Below are 22,525 nucleotides of genomic sequence, written 5' to 3'. Positions count from 1 at the left end.
CTGGGAAGCGCTGGGTACAGGAGCCTGCTGGGAGGTGGTGTCTGGGGGCACTGGAGCTCTGTCACCCCTCAGCGCTCGGTCCCTCCATGCACGCCTCCTCCTCCGAGCTGGGGTCCCGCTGCTCATGGGATATCTGACCAGGATGAAGCGCCGCCGCGGGGATCTGCTGCGGGACCTCTCCCTGGACGCGTTGCTCTGGTGGCAGGCAGAAGAGCCATCTCCGTCCTCTTCATCATCTGCTGGCAGCACCCGCAGGATGCGATCAAAAGGCCGCCTGCAGAGTGGGCACACAGGTCTCATGGCAGCCCACCGCTGGATGCAGCCAAAGCAGAAGCGGTGGAAGCACAAGGCCACGCAGGCGGCTTTGTCGATTTCTCCCAGGCAGATGGGGCATGGGTCATCTTCTGGGGCCTCCGACCGCCCTGCCTGCTGCAGCTGGCTCCCGCTGGCCATCACGGCAGAGCCGCTGTCCACAGCTTCCTCGGCAGCCGGCATCACGTCCTGCAAAGAGAGATGTGCAACACGCCTGAGCTTCCCTGGTGTGAGGGGAAGGGAAAAGCAGAGAAAACCCCAGCAAGCGGTGGGAGAGGGGAGCTCAGGGCCTCCCAAAGGCTCCCCTTGAGGGCTGAAAACCTGCGGGGCAGCCAGCACCATGGGCTGCCCTCCACACGTGCCCGCTCGTCTCCCCCCAGCCACACCGCCTGCCAGTCCCAGCCCCCTGCCACAGCTCCCAGATGACCAGCACGGCTTGTGCTGCAGCTGGCGGGAGGTACCTCACGGAGGAGGTGCTCAGGGAAGGCAGAGGCACTCGCTGGCAGTCTTCAGCCGGGCCTGCGGTCCTGGGACAGCCACTGTGGGGGAGCCCGGGCACCCCACGGCCGAGCAGTGGGGACAGGAGCACAGGAAGGGGGGGCCTTAGCTCAGCGCCCAGAGCTGCTGCTCTCCTCAGAGCCAAGACTCAAGGCCAAGCCCACGACCCGGCTCGAGTGTGCGCGCCACACGCTGTGCGGCAGGACAGTGGCAGGGCCTGCTAAAGAGCAGTGGGGTCACGGGCTCCACTGTGACATCACAGGGTTCTCGGGGCTGCTGTCCTGTGCAACAGTCCTCCTGATGCAGCCCAGGATACTGTTGGTCTTCTTTGAGGCAAGAGGACATTGCTAGCTTATGTCCAACTTTGTGCCCACCTGGATTCCCAGATCCAGATCCTTTTCTTCAAAGCTGAGATGTGTTAGCCAGAGAATTGCTGTGCAGCAGTATTGCAGCCTGACAGGAGTCACTGCCTCCAGAGCTGGGGGAGACTTTGCAGGATGCAGAGCAAGAGCATTTAGGGTTGCACAAATACTGTAAGGGAATGTTGTGCAGGGACTTGTGGAAATATGTGACACTCATCCCAGGATGTCTTGGGGAGGGCCTGAAGGTGTAAGGAATAGATGGATCCAGCTGGATGGGAGAGGAAGCAGTGTGGGAAGAGAAGGGTAATCATAGGCTCATAGGAAAATTCAGATTGGAAAGAACACCAGGAGGTCCCCAGTGTAATTACCTGCTCAAGGCAGCATGAGTGAGGAGGCCAGACCATGTGGCTCAGGGATTTTTCAAGCCTGGTGCTGAAAACCTCCAAAAAGGCAGGCTGTACAGCCTCTTTGGGCAATCTGCTCCACCCTAGACTGTCCCCATGGGGAAAAACGTTTCCCTTTATATCCATTCTAAACATCTTTTTTCAACATATGCCCAGTGTCTCTTGTGTTGAGAGCCTGGCTCTGTCTTCCCAGCATGTGGGTCATAGGTAGAAGGCGACTACCATGGAGTTCTCCCAAAGCCTTTCTTTCTCCAGGCAGAACTAGCCCCACTCCTCAGGTTCTCCTAACAGAGCAGGTATTCCAGCACCCTCATGGGTCTCTGCTGGGCTCATTTAAGCCTGGTGCTGTCTTTCCTGCACTGGGCGCCCAAACCAGAGAACACAGTATCTACGTATGGTTTAAGGTGTGTGGAATTGAGGGGGATCATTGTATCCCTCCACCTCTTGGCTGTGCTTCTACTTCTACAGCGCTGGATGCTGATGGGCCTTGCTGCTGCCAGCCTTAGGGTAGCTCCTCTGCCCTGTTTCCAAAGCCACAGGGACTTCTGTGCAGAACTGCTACCCAGGCAGGGCAGGCAGTGCTCAGTTCCTTGCACAGAGAGTAAATTTACATTGTTGAAATGTTTGAACTTGGCAGTCTTCTCAACAATGTCTTTTCATAAAACTTGGACCAGAATAATCTTCAGATCTTAACATTTTTTATGGGTTCTTGTCCTGGCTTCAGCTGGGATGGAATTAACTTTCTTCTTAGTAGCTGGTGGAGTGCTGTGTTTTGGATTTGGTGTGAGAACAATGTTGATAGCACACTGATGGTTTTAATTGTTGCTGGGAGATGTTTATAGCAAGTCAAGAGCTTTTCAGTTGCTCAGGCCCGTCCAGCAAGAGGGCTGCAGGGGCACAAGGAATTGGGAGGGGACACAGCAAGGACAGGCCAAAGAGGTATTCCATCCCATGGTATATGGGATGCCATGCTCTGGAGGAAAGTTGGCTGGGGCCAGCTGATCATTGCTTGGGGACTGGCTGGGCATCAGTCAGCAGATGATGAGAAGTTGTACTGTGCATCACTTGTTTCCTCCTTTCCTTTTGGATTTTATTCCCACCCCCACCCCACCCTCAGCCCTCTTTTTCATTATAACTGTTATCATGATTATTGTTATCATTATTATTGTTATTGTTCTTTCATTTTTATTTTGTTTCAACTATATAAATTGTTCTTATTTCAACTCTCAAGCTTTACATTCCTTTCTGATTCTCCTCTGGGTGAGGGGAGTGTGGCACTTCATTACTGGGCTATTATATGGCTGGGGTTAAACCATGACAGTCCTGCACAAACTATCACAGCATCTTTAGATTATAATGATAGGTTAACTGAGATAGGAAGGGATCTTTCACAGTCATCTAGTCCAACCTTTGCTTAAAGCAACACTTAGTCCCACATCTTATTATGTTACTGAGGGCCTTGTTCAGCTGAGTTTTGACCATGTCCAATGATGGAATGTCCTTAGTTTTCCCTTTTCCTAAGTTTTCTTAGTCTGTCCTGGGCTGCATCAAAAGCAGCGTGGCCAGTAGGCTGAGGGATGTGATTCTGCCGCTGTACTCCGCTCTGGTAAGAGGCCACCTGGAGCACTGTATCCAGCTCTGGAGTCCTCAGCACAGGAAAGAGGTGGATGTACTGTAGTGGGTCCAGAGGAGGGACACAGAAATGATCAGGGGGCTGGAGCACCTCTCCTATGAAGACAGGCTGAGACAGTTGGCATTGTTTGGCCTGGAGAAGAGAAGGCTCCAGGGAGACCTTATTGTAGCTTCCCAGTACCTAAAGTCTTATAAGAAAGACGGGGACAGCCTTTTTAGCAGGGTGTGTAGTGACAGGACAAGGGGCAATGGCTTTAAACGAAAGGAGGATAGATTCAGGCTAGGTATAAGGAAGAAATTTTTTATGATGAGGTTAGATGTCCCATCCCTGGACACATTCAAGTTGATGTTGGACTGGACTCCGAGCAACCTGATGTAGTTGAAGACGTCCCTGCTTATTGCAGGGTGGATGGACTAGATGACCTTTAAAGGTCCAGTCTAACCCAAACTATACTGCGGCCCTGTGTTTCTGTTATTCCTCTCCCATTCTGTTGCTACACATAAAAATGGCTATAAATCCATATTGATGAGTGATGTTAATTATCTAATTATTTGTACATGGTTATCTCTTAATTAATGGCAAGGATTTGAAATTGCATTTTCTCAGGTTATTAATTGCATCATCTCAAGGCTAATGTAATTTAATCAGAGACTATACAGACTTGATCAAAATATCAGAAGTGTGAAAATCAAAGGTATAGACATTTTGGAGAGAATATAAATTGCAGACTGAAAAAGGAAGTATGTTGTTTCTGAGTTTAGGAATTTTCTCACATCATTCTTTAAATTGTCTTAGTGTGGTTCTTTTAAAGAGAAACAAACCAAACAAATCCAAGTGTAACAATGCCTAGAAATTCAATGAGAATCTGTGCTGACGAATGAGTAATATTTGATCATACTCAAATGGGACATTCCCTATAACACAAATTCTTCAGAAACTTGGCTGTCATCTGGCTTTTCATGTATGGACTCAGAAGGTGGCAGAACTGATACAGTACAACAAACTCTAGTGCTATAGTAACTAATATTAACTCCCAAAAGTTATTTTTACTTCACCTTTTTCCATTTCTTAAGAAAACTTTAAGTTTCTTTTGACACCTAAGTGCTTATGCCATTGGGATTTCCCCCCTTTGTAAATCATGTTTGTATGGTTACTGAGATTAAATACAGGAAGTAACAGTAGTTACGATCCGTACAGTTATTTCTAGACCTATTGTATTCTCAAAGTAACAGATCTAAAAGAACAATTTCTAAAAAAAACTATTAATGGTAACTTTGAAAGACACCTCAAACATATTGAAGGATTTCCTGTTATTTATTTTATGTCTGGAATAGTGGTACCAGGCAGCTTGGTTTATAAGGAGATAAAGCTGTGTAATAGAAACTACAAAGTCTTTCAAAGGCAATCCTCTAGTTATGGTGTCTTCAGCACCAGCATATGGGGTACACTGGCATGTCACCCCATTTCTTCCTGAAAGACAGTGCATTGTACTTAAGGAGAAAGCTGATAATTAAAGCACAGCAGAACACATATATCTATCAGGAAGATTAAAATTAAAAATATATTGTGTAGCATTTAAAGGAACATGATGTAATTTCTTGTGGATCTTGTGATAGGCCCTAATGTATTTGTACCATCTGAAACCATTTCAATGGCAATAAAAGGATGCATAAACATTTTATATCTACCCTCAGTTGAGTTATTACAAATAATGAGACTGCTGTACATGATTTAGCAATGATAAAAAGCCTGCAGCACTCTATATCCTGTTTGCAAAATTACTATGGATAACGTAGCGGTTTCCTTTTTGAGTCTTATTTGTCTTGCTTTGAAAGACTAAGCATAAATTTGAAAGACAGACAGTGAAGACTTACTGCCCCCAGGTGTCAGTATGGGAATTCATTTCATTAGGAGGCAGCAATATCCCTTGAGGAAGTATCTTCCTTTTTCTGTCAAAAAAATTAGATTTTATGCTTTTATCTTAGGTATCCAAAGACTTTCACTTTGGTTTAGGATGTACAGTATCATTGTCAGAGTTAGAAATAATTTAGATTATGTCTCAGGCATTGACCAAATGCCCAAGCTGAATTTCTCAAGAAACAGTTTGTTTCTATTTTAACTGGAAGTGGGCAAACTTTGACTATATAATCTGCTATACTGCTAATGGTCTTGAACAAGTCAAATCGGATCTTACCCAGCTTATAGTAACTCAGAGAAAAACTGCTGAGAACTGCTGTTTCAGATAAGAAACGGTGAAACAGGAAAACAACAATGAAGGAAGCATGATTTACATCCCAGAAGCACCACAAAAAAAAAAAAAAAAAAGCAAAGCAAGGAAAAGGAGTTATCCCTGTTTGATTCTCTAGAGGTTAGGAGAGTAAGGGAACTGTTTACACAATGGAACCACTGGAGAATTAGTGCTTTATGTTCTATATTCTGCATACTCATTGAGTTAATTCTTTGAACATGACACTTCCTATATTTCCTATGTGACACATGAGTCACTGAGCAGGGAAGTATTACTGTGTGATGAAGTTGGGCTTCCAGTGGGATCCTGGGCTGTCTGGAAGGGTTGTGAAAAGGCAGGTTTTAATAGCAGTTACCCTTCACTACCCCAGGAATCTTCTGCTATCATCTGGAGGCACATCTGCTATATACAGACCCAGCGTGCCAAAAGTCTCTCCCACCTTGTGTGGTATCTTACAGATCAGCAAGCTGAAGCGCCTCTGCCTTCACTCAGGTTCATAGACTCCACTAATCACTCAAGTAGCAGAGGCTTGTACCGTGAGGTGTCAAGGGTCCCTGCCAGGCCCATCTTGATAAAAGGGCATCAGATCAGCATAGCATTTTCTTAATGCATGTATATTTATTTAAGATAACAGAAGCATATGTGAGCCATGCTATTCTGGACTACTTTAGGACAAGCTCTTTGTGATGCTCTCAAGATAGTCCATCTATGCTGGAAGGCGCAGTTTGCAGGAAGCTGTGATATATCAGGTGTCATTCTTCCCTTGAGATGTACAAAACCTAATACATTCACCAACATAAGACAGGGAACCATACATAGTTTTCTGTTTTTCGAATGACAGATTAATCAATGTTCTTTAACATTTGTGGTAACTAAAGTTTTAGATATTTAAAGGTTGTGTAACTATTAAATAATTTCCTAACCTACAAGAACATACTACTCTGACTATGATCCTTTCTGCACTCTATTTAGCAATTTATTTATAGTTTCAAACGGGTACAATAGTCTTAGTTAATTCTTTAACTAGACTATTAAGAGATCTTTCATAAAAGCAGTGCTATATTAATTCTAGAAGTATTTCCACTTAAAGAATCCTTAAGTCTATTCTGTATAAGTCTAATTTGCAATTTCCCTGGGAAGAAAGATGCTGCCTATACTGAAGATTTTATTCCTTAGTATCTCTAAATCGAAATAAGAAATGATACATACATAATACTAGATGAGAAATGTGAAGGCAGTAACGTTGTAGAGGATAAAACCCTACCTTTATATTTTTAAAGTGAGAGAAACAAAAAGAAACTCTATATTGACTAAACACAGTATCAGAGCTCCAATGCCTTTATTTGCCAACACTTTTCTACTTTCATCATCCAATTCAGAAGTTCTGCAGTTCTTTTTAAGTGCATGGATTTAAACCTCTAGCATTAAAAATAGAACCGAACATATTATACAAGTCCCTTTTATGAAGTTCACAGACTCACAGAGTGCTTGAGGTTGGAAGAGACCTCTGGATGCCACCTTGTCCAACCGCACTGCTCAGGCAGGGACTTCTACAGCCACTTGCCCAGGACTATGCCCAGACTGCTTTTGAGGATCTCTGAGGATGGAGACTCCATAACCTCCCTGGGCAGCCTGTTCCCATGATCATTCAGCCTTACAGGGGAAGTGTTTTCTGATGTTCAGGAGGATGCTCCTGTGTTTCGGTTTGTGTGCATTACCTCCTGCCTTGTCAGTGAACACTACTGGAAAAAAATCTCAGTTGCCTTTGCACCCTCACTTCAAATATTTGTACAGCCTGATGAGATTCCCCCTGAGCCATCTCTAGGCTGAACAGTCCCAGCTCTCTCAGCCTTTCCTCTTACGGGAGGTTCTACAGTCCCTTCATCATCTTAGTGGCTCTTCTCCAGACTCTGTCTCCAGTAGTTCCAGAACTGGACATGCTTCACAAGTTGCCTCACCAGTGCTGAGCAGAGGAGAAGGATCCACCCCCCTCAGTGTGTGGTTAAGACTCCTTCTAATGCAGCCTAGGATACTGCTGGCCTTCTTTGAGGCAAGAGCACCTTGCTGGCTTATGTTCAACTTGGTGTCTACCAGGATCTCCTGGTACTTTTCTGCAAAACTGCTTTCCAACTATTAGGCTGCTAGCATATACTGGTGCCTGGGTTTGTGCTTCCTTAAGTGTAGGGCTTTGCATTGCCTTTAGTTGAATTTCTTGAGGTTCCTGTCAGACCTGTCTAGTTCCCTCTGGATGGCACCATAGCCTTCTGATCTATCAGCCACTTCTCCCAGTTTTATATTATCAGCAAACTTGCTGAGGTATACTCTGCACCATCATCCAGATTATTATTGAAGATGCTGTATGGCATTGGACCCTGTGTGGACCCCTGTGGTACACTGCTAGTTCCAGACCTCCAACTAGACTTCATGTCACTGGTCACAATTCCCTGGGCCCATCCATTCAGACAGTTTTCAATCCACCTTGCTGTCTGCTCACCTAGCCCATACTTCAGCAGCTTCTCTGCGAGGATCTTGTGGGAGACAGTGTTAAAAGGCTTAATGAGTTCTGGGTGGTCAAGTGTGCAATACTCACTGCTCTTCACTTATCTACCAAGACAGTAATTTCATTTTAGGTTATCTGGCTGGTCAAGCATGACTTCTGCTTTCTGAACTTGTGCTGACTAGTCCTCATCACCTTCTAGTTCTGCATGTCCCTGGAAATGGATTCCAGGATTTGTTATTCCCTCACCTTCCAAAGTATTCCCAGGTGTTGTTTTTAAGTCAACATAATCTAAAGACTGATGTATTTCTGGGTACAGATACAAAACTTGCATACAATAGCTAAATTCTACCATAATTTATATGTGGGGAAGTTGTGCTACGAACAAAAACCCTAGCCCCTAAAAGGTAGTCACAAGTGCTGTCACACTTTTTAGTAAAAAAAGTAAACCCCCAACTGTTTATGTCTAGCAACCTTGACTTACTAGATGAATAATGTTTCCAAACGGGCTTTATTCTAAGGATTCCAGCACTGCTTAAAATAGTGCAGACAGACACATGTTGATTTTGCACAGGAGCAGCTGTTTGGAATGTGGTTTGTTAAAGACGGTAGGTGTTGTCCATCTGCGGGCTGGTGCGGAATGGCAGATCAGCCATCCTTGGATGGCCCCACATGGGTCAGTGACAGTTTCTATGGATGAGAGGCAGCGAAGAGATCTTCTGACAGCATAGCAGCTGGCCTTTGCCCATGTCCATTCCCCAAAGGGCTTTTCGCTTTCATTGCTTTTACGTTCTGTGAGCTCTGTGGTATAGAGGGAATTTAATTGTAGAATGATATTAGGGATCAGTGACAGCTCTTTCCATGATTCATTAAAGGCACTGGAAATATAACATGTTTGCAGAAAGATCTGCTGTTACTCTGTGGTCTTTCGTACAGAAGGAACTGCATTGGAAAACTATATCATATACCTTCAGGATATTGTACTTCTAAGCGGGCATTACGAATAAGCATTGAAGTCTTATCACAACTGATTCATTTACCCTCGCTATCTTTCCACCAGAAATTTTAGAAAATGCCCAGTGCACAGGGTATGCTTTTTTTTTTTTTTTTTGGTCCTCTGTTCAGAAGCAATGAATTTTTACATTTTGCATGCGTCAGATTAGATACAGAGAATAAATCAGCACAGTTTTGCTGACTGAACTAGAGATCTGCTGGTAATTTGTGTGTGTGTGTGTGTGCGTGCGTGCATGTGCACTCACATGTGAAGTGTCCAACACTTGTACGTGCAAAAGTTAAAATTTATTATCTGGGATTTGGCAATTGGTTTGACTTGAAGTCAGAATTAAGTAATCTGTTGATGTTTTGTTGAAATGGTTTAGAAGACAGCCTTGTCCTCAGCAAGAAGGCTGAATGGATTGATAAAGTCTTATTCCAGTGGTACAGAATAGAATATATAGATAGATGTAAACATGTATCGCTTTGTCCTTTGTATGTAAGTAAAGAGATTAATCAGCTAAAAAAAAGGGAAATAAGAATGTAACAGATCAGTATAAGAGAGTTTGTGTGCTTATGACATACTTGATTTTGACTTGATCAATTTTTTTTGTTTAGCACAATTATGTTCACAGTAAATAGTTATCTTACTGAGTTTGCCACCAGTACTAATTGCTTGTTACAATATGTAATATATCTTAGCATAGTTTTGGGACATTTTTTCACTTACTTTACAAGAACTTAAAAATACTAGAATCTTTAGTAAACACGATTGTGAAAGAGAAATATAATCTAGAAAACTATGTGAATTTGTGACCAAAGTTCTCTTAGTATTTAAGGCATCTCAGAATACTCATGAGATATGTGAGGCTTTTTTTAAAAAAACAGTCATACTTATTTATCTTGAATATGTCTAACTTGTTATATTCATAATTAATCTTTGACTTTTCTACATCTTTGTTGTCACCTTATCTGAAATCTTTCCTCCTCTACTTCCAAGATCCTAGATCTTTTAGTCCCTGTATGCGCACTCTCACATGTTATATAGTTATCTTAGTCCGTTTCTAAAGATCACCCAGTTCTTCTGTATTTTATAAATATTTGTAGTAAAGCCATCTTTCCAAAAAAATCTTCCACCTTCACAGTCTATTTCAGTATTGCTGCTTTTAGTAGAAACTTCAGTCCATTTACCTTTGAGCATTAACCTATTCAGTGTACATCGTTTTCTTTTATCACAGGCTATGAATGTGATTAATTGCAAAGTAATTGTGTCATGTCACTGTCAGACAAACCCCTTCAATAGAAATTGCATGACATGATACAATTTTGTCTCTGAATAAATAAATGCACTACTCACACCTAAACAGTTTACCTACTGCTCATCATAGAGAAACTATGGGATGAGAATGCTTTACTTGTTATGAAACAATTTATTTGCCTGTGATTTAACTAAATTTTCTGAAATGGCCCTCTCATTTCATTTGTTCATTGTAAGATTATAATTCAAGTGTCTTTGCAAGGACATTTAACCATCAGTAATCTTCCTCCAAGATTTGTTACCTCATCATTTTATACTCCCTAATAAAAAAGTATGTAACAAGGGAATCCTATTAAAAAATCTAGTTCTGCAGAGCTACCAGCCATGTTCCTAGTACATTCTAGCTGCTTCTCAAAAACAGGGAGAAAATATGACTCAGTTTCAATAGCTCATCAGCTTTTAAATAGGTCTTTGATTTGAAGTAGTTGCTTCTGCTTTTGAGCTTGAGTCACACAGTAGTTCTAAAAGTACAGAAATAGTATAAATGTCTAAACAATTTACTGTCCTAGCTGCAGAACTACAAGGAGAGAGAATTTGAATTTTTTGTTTCTGCAAAGAGCATCCAAGTATTTTCTCTCCCATAAAGCCTATTATGCTAATCTTCATTTTTTTAATTGAAAAATAAGATTAAAAAGAAGACTGAAGCATTATGTTTGTGCTTCTTATTACATACCTTCTTTATTAACTTTCAATCAGTGCAAGAACTATGTCTCCAAATGACTCAGTAGGCATATATAAAGAAAGAGATATGACATAATCCCTTCTAGGGAGGGAAGATCTGCTTGTTGAGATAAACTTGGTAAAAGACAGCATATACCATAAATAGAACAAGGTTTTCAATTTATGTACTATTGTTTTGCCCACTATTCCCACAAATAATCACAAAAATTGTGACACTTTAGGCCCTGCCTTTTATTGCTCTTGGTAATGTTATTTGTACTTTTATCCCATGCCCACCTTGGTTTAGCATATTTTAGTTTGGGAAAGCAACAGAAAAACTGTCAAATTAAATCACTATTTAGTAAACTCATGAATTATTCAGAATTGCCTGAGGCCCCAAAAAGCCCATAACCCTGTAGCACAGGTCATCAAAAGGTATTTCTTTCTCAAAAAGAAATATAACTTTGAGAGAGCCAGCCAGACAAATAACCAGAGAAGACAGATGTATAGCTTTCTGCCTTAACATCTGGGTTTTTTTGCTTTCAGCATGTAGTAAATCTAAGCTCAACAGGAGATGCCAAGGGGAGCAAAGAAGAAAAAGAATGAAGACTGGGTAGCAATTCCACAGAATATATTCCCAATGTTTCATAACTAAAGGTCTGTCTGATTCAGATATATTATCTTTTGATGCATTTTTCTTGAACAAGTATTTGTTCAGCTGTTATAGATCCTGCATAAGCTTTTAACATCTACAGCATCTTGCATCAAGAAGTTTGAAAGCTCGATTACAACGAAGTACAACGACCCTAAATTTCATACTGGAAGAGGCTACAAATACTTGCTCTGTATTCACCTTCTTTGTGCCACTTACAATTCAAGTTTCACATACAGGCCTCCTGAAAATCCTAACAGTCACTTCTGAACTGAAGAACCCTAGTGTAAGTATTTTTGACTGTTGGAAATCCAGGAACACCTGGATTGTGTGTACCAGGCACAACTAAGTAGACTATGGAGAGCATATGGTGGGTTTATGAAATCCTGAGAGTGAATGAGGAATGACTGTATTTTTTACTTTCCAACATACATGCTAGGAAACATTGAATGAAGCTATTGTGGAAAGGCTGAAAACAAACCAAAGGAGGTGGTCTTTTGCCTAGCGCTCAGGTAAACTGTGGGATTTTAAAGCCGTGAGCTGCTGTGGACAGTGAAAGTCTGCATAGGTTGAAAAAGCTTATGAACAAAGCAATGGGGAGAAAATCCCTTGCAAGTTAATAATACACAGACATTGCATTTGGCCAGTAAGACCTAGATCTGCCTGGTTTTGAAGGTCACATTTGGAAAAAGTACTGTTTGCTTATTCTGTTCTAGTTTTTCTCCTTAGGTGTCCACTATGGTCAGCCTTTAGAGCATGTATAGTGCGTTAGATGGACCTCTGATCTATGCAGCCCTTCGCATTAGTGGTTTCATGATTTTAGTTCGGCATCATTTTAGTGATGACTTCGCTTTCTGTAAACTTTTGCCAAAATTAAGAAAACATGAAAACTCAGATTAACATCATGGTCTTTTATTAGGGACATCTAGGATGATGACTGCCTTCTGAAGACTGCAGAATTTTTGTGGTCTGTTGACCCATGAAGTGGGCATACTCTTCTAGCTGAAGTGGGAGCTGCCCACAGTTAATTAGGGTCTTCTAACTGAAAAAACCCTTTAGCAACATGTGCTCCTCTCTTTGCCAGCTCACTTGCCGTGAAGCGAGGATGCTGACAGTAATATCTTTGAAACAAATCTGCCCTTCGGAATTACTGCAGCAAACATTGCTGTTTCTTATAATGAAAATTTTCCACAATAGAAAGCTTCATCTGGCAAATACAGCTCAAATGCAGCTTGCTGTAAGTGATTATTTCTTTCAAGATTTTAAAATTAATGGGGTGCATTTTAATTTATCTTAAAGTCTAGCAAGAGCTAGAATGTGTACAAATCCAAATGCAGATGCTGGTTTCTCAATATACAGAAAAATCCCTTTTCTTTCTACACACCTAATTGTATTATTTGTTAGGGTTTACTAGAAAATAATGTAGATGTGAGTCTTTTTTCGGCTTTATCCTTCTACAAAATTATTTGCCAAATATTTTCAATTCCACCTGTATTGTTGAGATAGAAAAAGACCTTCATAAAAACTGTGAAAGCATCAAGTAAGTGTTGACGTATTATGTCTTCTTAAAACTGCAGTTTGTATGGTGATTTCTCCAGTGCAGGTATTACATATAACTCAGGAGGCAGAGGCTAACATTGGTAAGTGTTGTTTTGTTGTCCATTTTAAATCAGGTATCCGATCCTGTAATTCTGTTTGGCACTCTGAGTGTAGTAGATCTAGACCAGAGAGGAGAGAATGATAATGTCCAAATAGACACATATAATCCAGTGTCTGAATGCCTGAAATCAAACAAACATCATTAGTTTAAAAATAAAAGTGCATTTAAAACCTTATTTGCCTAAATACTATTATGTCTTTGACTTATGTGTTATAATTTATGCTAGAATAATTTGATACTGAGATTCCCATGTCTGTCAAGCTATTTGGGAAGAGGTTATTGCCTTGGAGAAGCCTGTCATTTAAAAAGTCAAAACCATGGATGTGACTTAACCTCACTAATGAGAAGAGGTGGATGACTATCACGACGGAGGGCTGATTGCCAGTGCAGCTAAGCTGACCTTCTAGCTAGTTACTGTCAAAAGGGTGCCAACACCTTCGTGTGGGCTGCACCCTCATTCACCTGATTTTCATCAACTGTCTGACTCCCTGATGCGGTAGCTTCCAAATTTTTTTGATCACACACTCCATCAGTAAAAAATTTTTGAGCACACCCCCGTGATATTTGTATATTTATATTTTAATAAATCATATACATTTACTACTGTAGTAATATATTATGTATACTATAAAGCATGCACAAAAATAGGGATTTAAAAGGATGGGATTAAGAGGACATAAACACTTGTTTTAAAATAAATTTTAAAAACCTTTTTAGTAGCAATACAAAAAAAATATTTTCTTCCTGAACTTCAATGGACTTTCCTGTGTGTGCACCCCACATTGGAGATCAGTGCACTTGTGAGTCAGATCACAGGCAGACACTTTTAGAAAACTAACCTTATAAAACAAAGTGATGGATTATTTTTTGCCAGATAAACTCTCTGAACAGGCCCACTGAGAGCTCACATAAGCACCAGTGGGACAGGAAGGGCCACGTCAGAAACAGGGAGATGTGACCATCCCATTTGTGGCAGCTTGGTCATCAGAGCCAGAGCATCAGCCTGCACCCTACCTAACTGCAGGAACTATGTCAGCCCAGAGTTCTAGGCTCTCTTTCCTTTTTCTGCTCATTTGCAAATCGGCTCTAATTAACCCTTCTCAGGACAAATTTAACTCCTGCGTATGACACCATTTTGTTACAATATTGCAGCCTTAGTCCTTGAACCTTGAGAGAAGCATGTACTGCGCTCCAGACACTGGGATTCGCAACGAGAATTATACAGTATATCTTTATGTTCTGGCCTCCCTAAGAAGTAAAGCTGTGTATTACAGACAAGATTTAAAAGCATAAAATGAACTTTTTCTATCAAAGTAAAGGTTAAGAATGTGATTCCTCATTATAGGGCTCAAGTATACGGGGACTCCTTTGACTTGTTTCTATCACCTTTACTTGCATCTTCCTGCATAGAGAAGCAGACAGCTCTATATATCATCATTCAAGCCAGAACTCCACTTTTCCTTCTCTCCGTACTTGTATGAGCCTTCTATACAGCCACAGTGGTCAGGTTTGATGAGCAGGACAGGGCTTCTCCTCACAGTTGCACTTCTATCAAGCCTCAGCATACCTTGCTACCACATGCACAATAGCACTCCTAGGTGTCACTACTACTACAGAAGTGCAATGAGCAGTTTGAGCCTACCTGGAGGCTGAGACCTACAGGAGGGCCTAGTACCCACAGCACCAGGCATTGTCTCCTTTTTACCATTGACATTGACATCAAAGAGATGTACAGAAAGATTCATCGTGCTGAATTTGGAACCACCTGCACCCCATAGGACATATACTGAGCTTTCTACTAGGAAATATTGAAGACAGTGGTACTTGGAAACTTGCTGCCAGCATATTTAAAATGCATAACTGCAAGAACTGTCAGTGAGATGAACTCAGACATCCATGTAACCTAAACTAATGTGTTTAATTTGGGCAAAAGTAAATTGACAGAAAGTCTGGCTTTGGGGACACTGCCCACAGCCTAATTCTGCTTCCTGCCCTGTAGGAAGATGCATCTGTTCTTACTGTCCTGTCTACACTGACATAATATAAACTTTTCTTTGGAGACAAAACTCCATTTTTGAGGGACTGGAAAAAGACAATGGCAAAATGGAAGAACAAACATCTTAAAAACAAACAGACAATTTGTAAACTTAGAGATTTTCTGTCTGAACCCTTTTTTATGGAATTAATCTCTGACAACTGATTTTGCTTGTCCAGTTCTGCAGACCAAAAATAATGTTCTTGCTCTGCTACTTCAACTTCCTGCCTCAGTTTGTCCTTTCCAGATTCATTTGCTTGGATTGAGAAAGCTATCAATTATGCAGCTTAGTCAATGTATGCTACTCCTTGCAGCTGTCAGTGCTATCCAAAAAGAGTCTCATGTATATTAATGCTGTAATTTTATTAAAGCTTTTGAGCAAATAATATGATACCTGGTGGGATGCTGAGGAAGAGAATATAAGATATTAGGACTAATAAGTAAGAGTGGCGCAAACCACAGGATGATGGTGAAAGTCCTTCAATCATTTTCCAATTTCTGTTTCCTCATGGAGAAACAATATTACATAAAAAAACCCACCTTCAAGCCCATCAGTAACTTCAGCATCTCTTCAATAAATTATTACCAATTTGATATTTCCCTCTTTAATTGCTGGTTCATTATATAAAATACTAATTACTGTTCCTGCTTATTAGGCTGGACAGTTGGGCCTCCCTTACAAACATACTGCTATAAGATTTGTATCATTTTGAAAAGGCTTCTCTGAGGTAGCGGAGAAGTTTTTCTGAACTGCTGGTAAGTTGGAGAAGACAGTAGAAATTAAAGTGATTTCCTTGGTTAAGTCAGCAGACAGAGGTGGCTTGCAGGCTGCGCACTAATATATCTATGCTGTCTTCAGGTTTGTCAGCTGAAATTAATGACTCACTGCAAACTAGAAAGGACTGTTTTCAGTGAGCTGCTGGGGGATAAAACAGCTTTGCAAGGTCACATTCTGTGCACACTGTGTTCCTCATTAACCTCCGTCGGGCCTTAATCATCAGTGAAAAACAAAATCCCAGTGTAGACATATGATAAAAGGCAGTAGTATCTGATTGTATTTGGAAGACTAACAGGAGGTAAGTTAGCTTACTCTATGAACAACATATTTACCTAGATAAGACTCTGGCAGAACAAACCTGGTTTTTAGTGGAATTAAAGGAAGGAAAATATGAATATATTCCATACCCAAAAAAAGGTGTGGTCCTACTATATTCACTTTATAACATATCTTTTAAAAAAACCCCATAGATTTCATATGCATTTTAACTTGCTAATATCCATCAATATTAGCTATAAATAAAAGGTTTCTTTATATAAAATGATAGTCATCTAAATTATCTACATTCTTAAGACAACAACTTTTGTTGTCTTAAAAATTTTTTTTTTGTCCATTTAGACTGATAAAAGACAGTTTGTAATAGGTGGAAAAAGAGGAAAAAGAGCAGAGACTTCAGATTCTTTGCCAGAAGATAGCATACTGTGACCTTTACCCAGAACATCTTGGCCCAAACGAAGTCAAAAACCGTGTTCAAAAAAGTACCACATTGTGTCTTCATTTCTTTCAGAAACTTCAACTTGGTGTTAAATTTCTTCAGATAGGAAAGGAATTGTGTTTCTTTCAAGGGACTGAGAAGAAAGCACATAAAGCACACTTTTAAAAAACTCCATAAACATTTTAGAACTAAAGAGACTGCATACTAAAGAAAAGTTTGAATAAAGCCAAAATAATCAGATTTATTTAAAATAATAACATGTACTTAGACATTACGGTAGAAAATGTATATTTTTCACAAACTAGAGATTGGCATGTTTGTTTCAAATAACACATTCTTAACCAATGGACTAGAAAATGTGTGTAGTTCACATGATATACCTTGGTATGATGATGCTACACTACTTATCAACACATTATGCCAGATGTTATACAAAAAGTATACAACATACATTATAAAAATACATAGTGATGTATCATATATATATGTAAAATATATTATTAAAATATGTAATATTTTGTATATTTTTCTATACAAAAATAACACAGTCCACTTCCCAGTGAGTTTATAGACAGCTATGAAGTGGACATGTTTTTGGCAGCCCCTTGAAGCTGCTATCTTTCTCAGAAAGGAAGAAGTTCCTGAGAGTTGCTCAGGAGTGTGTGGCTTTTGTGTTTTAGTCTCCCTGGTGGAATGCTCTAGGATCAAAATACATTTTGATTATGCCAATGTTTTTCAGTTTTGACATACTGTACTTTAAGAAATAAAGTACAAAATAAAACTATTCAGCTACTTAAGTAACTAAATTTCCACAGGAAGCAGTCCTGTCTCCTGTGGCATGCGTGTTGCTATTAGTGGTGTCTGAATACTGGCAGAAAGAAAACTGAGTACTAAAATGGGTATAGAAATATGGAGAAGTTACATAATTCTCAGATCAGAAAACACATCACTTAAAAGTATCAGAAACGAGTACGATGGGCACACTTGTAGTGTGAGTGCTATTTCACCTTTGCTGTCAGAGGCCCAGCTGTGTGCCACAGGCCGGTGGCTGCAGCTCCAGTGCCCAGGGCATCCCGGTGCTCGGGGCACCCCGGTGCTCGGGGCATCCCAGCTCCCGCCCCCGTAGCAGCTGCCGCTCCCCAGGCGCAGGGCTCTAAGCGCTGCGGGGCTCCGCAGAACAGCCCCCGGTGCTGAACCTGAGGGGCTGCCATCGACGGTGCGAGAGCGACACCTTCCGGCCAAGGCGGAGATTCGCACAACCCGAAGACACTCCCTGGCTCGGGTGGTGCAGTGGTGGCGAGGGGGGCTAATTACTGTCTCTCCTGCAGTCTCCGATTGCTTTTAAAATATCGATACTTAATTGCTCTCCACTGATATAATTGATCCTCCTAATGCTGACAATCTTAATGCTCCACTGCTGGTATCTGGCCACTGGTGTGTTAGAATTGGGCTGAACTAAATAAATCAACTGTTCAAAAGTGAAAACCTTTTTTTTTCCACCCTTTTTTTATCCTAATGAATATTGATTACCAAAATCAACGGAGAGAATAGTACATCTCTAGTGATGTATGATAACGATATCTTCATTACCTTGTCCTAATACTGCATGGCAAGCAAGTAAGTGCTCAGCATGACACAGACTGAACTTCTCATGCAACACAGGGTTTCATAGATTATGACATGGATGATAAATTCTAACACCCAGCTTCTTTCACTGTCTGAAAATGGATGGACAGCCTAGACTGCTGAGTGTCTGAAGTGTGCCAAGATAATCTAGTTCAGATAAACTTTATTATTATTCTTTCCACCTATTGAATTTGCTGGAAGTCTTTAGAAAGTCACCACAAGTTTTACTTTACTGAAATGTTACCTATCAGAGGTAGGTGAGAGCAGAGGGAATAGAATAACAGGGGGTCTTGTTAGTTGACTCAGCTGATGTGTCGGTTCTGTACCTGTAGGTCAACTGAGACTTTAGGAACCACCATAATGGAGAAATACTACTCTCTTAAAAATGGTCAGGCACCATCAATAGCTCAGTCAAATTGGTGGTTTTCTTTAGAGTACTTGACCTGGTGTGACAACAGAAAGGGGGGAAATTAAATAAGAGTGACACCTCACTTCTTCACAGGTAGGATGGTTGGGGATGTCAGCAGTTAAAAAAAATCCCCAAAAAGAAAAAGAAATACAATCCATTTTAGTAATTTATTGATAACTAAATAACAGACCTTGACTATGCTCTTAGATATGTTGGTGCCTTGCCATCGCTCTTAATTTCAGCAAGGTATACCTTATATACCTTTCCCCTTGGGGATCTTCAATTATTCACCAAACCATCATATGGAAATCACACTTCTGCTTATAGGATGTTTTTCAAATGCTGTATTAATGACTGCTTCCATAAATCTCTTCCACTATATTCTTCTCAGCAATAATCTCTATCTGCTCTCTTTCAGTAAAACCACTGCACCACATCTCATCCTAGGCTGCATTTTTGTCTTTGGACCATGTTTCTGCAATTCTTCCTATCCGGTGATAACAATGATGAGTAAGTCTTTATAATTAAGTGATATTAGGTGGTTTCAGTGAGAAATTGAGTGACAGCATGTGTGCAAGTCACATTTCATCAGCTTTTTTTCACTGTCAATAGTGTCACAATGGTAACAAGAGAACAGTATTTTTACTTCAGTTACCAAGTTTGGATAAACAGGATGTAGGATTTCCTTCATTGGTACTATTTTTTAAATTGTCCAACAGTTTATAAATAATTTCCTGAGAAAGTGCCATATGTTTTCTGGCTGGCTTCACCCTATCAAAGTAAATTGTCAGCTGGCTTACTTGGTCCTTGCAGTCTGGGGTTGCACCGTTTGCCATGTACCCTTTTGTAGCATTCAGCATTGTGCCGCAGGAATTTCCTTTTCAGAGGCTGGGAGTCACCTGTTACTCAGACAGGCTAGCAGGGGCAAGGCGTGAGAAGAGAAAGACCTGGTTCTCTTTACAAGTGAATTTTTCTGTCTTTTTGACTATTTTAGAAACAGTTCTTCTCCGTTTCTCCAGAACAACAATATGGTTTTTTTCTGGGAAAATTAATTTAAACAGAGGGTACACTGGCCAGTGAAATCATTGGTTTGACAAATGAATCAATAGACTTCCACCACTCAGTTCCAAGCCTCAGTTTATCTTTTGGTGTCCAAGATGCAGTAGGCAGCTGATGACCAAACATGGTCCCTCAGATGCCCTTTCTGTGATTTAGTTATTATACTCAGATAGGAAAACCCACTTAAAAGGTACATCTTCCAAGCACTGTGCAACGTGAAGTGATCTGTTGTTATGCATAATTTTATTAAAGGAAGTTATAATCTTAAATTCCTATCTGTGGAGCACAAAATTATGAGAAGTTTATTTTGCTTGATTCCCTCCCACATATATAGAAAATAATTTAGCTCTTTTCTATGCAGACTGATTGACAGGAAGGTACTTAGGAAATACAACATTATGAGATGGACTGCAAATCAATCTCCCAGTTGGGCCTTAAAGTAGAAAACTATATTTAATCTTCTGCTAAGGTTTGTGGAAGAGATATGAAAAAGCAAGTAACAGGCTTAAATCCACTATATTGCTGCTTCTTCTCGCATGGAAAATGTTTAGTTCTAGAAATCACTCAAATCTTGAAAACTACCAGTGGCAAATACAGATTATTTGAAAAACTGTAAAATCCCAAAAGAAGCACATTTGCCTTACCTATTGTCAAATATTGATTGACTTAATACTTCAGAGAACCATACGTTTTACATTCAGTGTTTCCAGGGGGAGGGGAAGGAATATTCAATGTATTTCTTAAATACTTGTTCTTATTACTTACGACCTCTGGGGGTTTGACTGCTGCTAGAAATTTACTGTCAATTAACTTGAATAGCAAGAAGCTTGGTAAGTTTATGAGAGTTATATAGGAAAAAAGAGGTTTTGTGGTCTGTTTCCAGCCAGTGTTGGAAGGAAGCTCACCCTTGTGTAGGGTCCAGCTGGGACTGAGTTAATGCCCTTCAGAGCAGCCCATACAGTGCTGTGCTTCAAAATTGTGGCTAAACCAGTGATGATAACACAGCAGTATTTTGGCAGTTGCTGAACAGTGCTTGCACAGCATCAAGCCCTTCTCCTTCCCACTCTGCCCCTGCAGCAGGTAAATTTAGGGTGGGAAACATTAAGAGAGTACCTAGCCAGTACAGCTGATCCAAACTGACCAAAAGAATATTCCATCCCGTATAGCATCCTTCACACCAATGAAAACTTAGAGAAGGGAGGAGGAAGCATGGACATTCATGTGCATGGCATTAGTCTTCCCAAGCAGCTGTTACACATGCTGAGGCCCTGACTCCCTTGAAGTGTTTGGACATTGCCTGCCAATGCCAGGTGGAGAATGAATTCCTCTTTTTGCTTTGCTTGCATGCACAACCTTTGCTCCCCCTGTTAAAGATCACTGTCTTTATGCAAGTCTTTTTGCCTTCCTTCTGTTTCCTGCCTGCCTCACAGGAGAGTGGAGCAAGTGGGTACCTGTGTGCATATTTGGCTGTTGGCCATGGTCAAATCACCCCCACAGCTGCCTGCCTACCAACATGGGAAGTGCAGACTTGTGGGGCATGCACAAGAACACTTGAAGGATAAAGTGAATATGGATACGCAGTAAAATTTTGGACTGCAGTAAAGACCAAAGTAAAATATGGGCTGCAGTAAAAATTTGCACAGAGGTGATTTTTGCACAGCACCTAATAGCAAACTTCTTCCACAATTCTTCCCCTTATCCCCCCTTTTTCCAGGCTCTTTTCCTTTGTATGCAGTGCCTAAAGTAACCCTTAAATGGCATAAGACCTATGCTCCTGTTGAATGAACAATGAGCATCCTTTACTATAGGGGTCCTCAAACTGTTTAACCAGGGGGCCGGCGTGCAGATGCAGTGGCAGGCAGCCATCTGTGGCTGCTTGGTTCCCCCCCCAGCCCCCGGCGGGGGGGGTGGGGGGGTGTGTCTGTAAATACGGGGGGCAGATTGAGGACCCTGGGGAGCCATATCCAGCCCACGGGCCATAGTTTGAGGACCCCTGCTTTACTAGGTCTGATATACTTCATTATCAGTACAAGCTGAAATAGCAGCTGATACCATTCTTTCTAAAATGTGAGTTAGGAGAAAGCTTGTCCTCCCTTCTCTGCACAGGCTTTTATTACTACCAATGCCAGAAAACAGCCAAGGAATGTTAAACTCTCCTAAAGCAGAAATCTAAAGGGTTACAGGAAGCAACTCAGAATGCTCATTAGCTCCTATGTCTGCACTGTCAATAGCTGAGGCTTGGCAGAAATGAAAATCACCTGAACTGCTTTCAACCATAGGATCTGATTTCCTCATGATGGCATCTTTGTGTGCTATAGACAGTTGCAGTTCCTTCCATCTAGCCTAACATAACAGACATAGACCAGGAAGCTAGTTTCCCCAAGTTAATTGATCTGACAAATGCTTTCAGTTACTTCTCCTAAAGCAGGCTGTGCTTTTAAATGTGCAGCAAATTACATCATGTTTTCTAATTAGTATCTATACATATATGGATGGAAGGAAACCAGTAAGAACTTTTACATATGCCTTACTTTTCTGAACTGGTGGTTCTATCTCATGGGATTTCTTTCTTCAAAGCATTTTCCTGATTCTTTCTTATTACTTCTATTCCTTCATTTCTGTATCACAAAAGTTATGGTCACAGACGTTTGCATAGACACTTGCTG

This window comes from Falco peregrinus, chromosome Z, assembly GCF_023634155.1.
Source record: "Falco peregrinus isolate bFalPer1 chromosome Z, bFalPer1.pri, whole genome shotgun sequence".
NCBI lineage: Eukaryota > Metazoa > Chordata > Aves > Falconiformes > Falconidae > Falco > Falco peregrinus.
Note: the sequence above shows the minus strand (reverse complement) of the source record.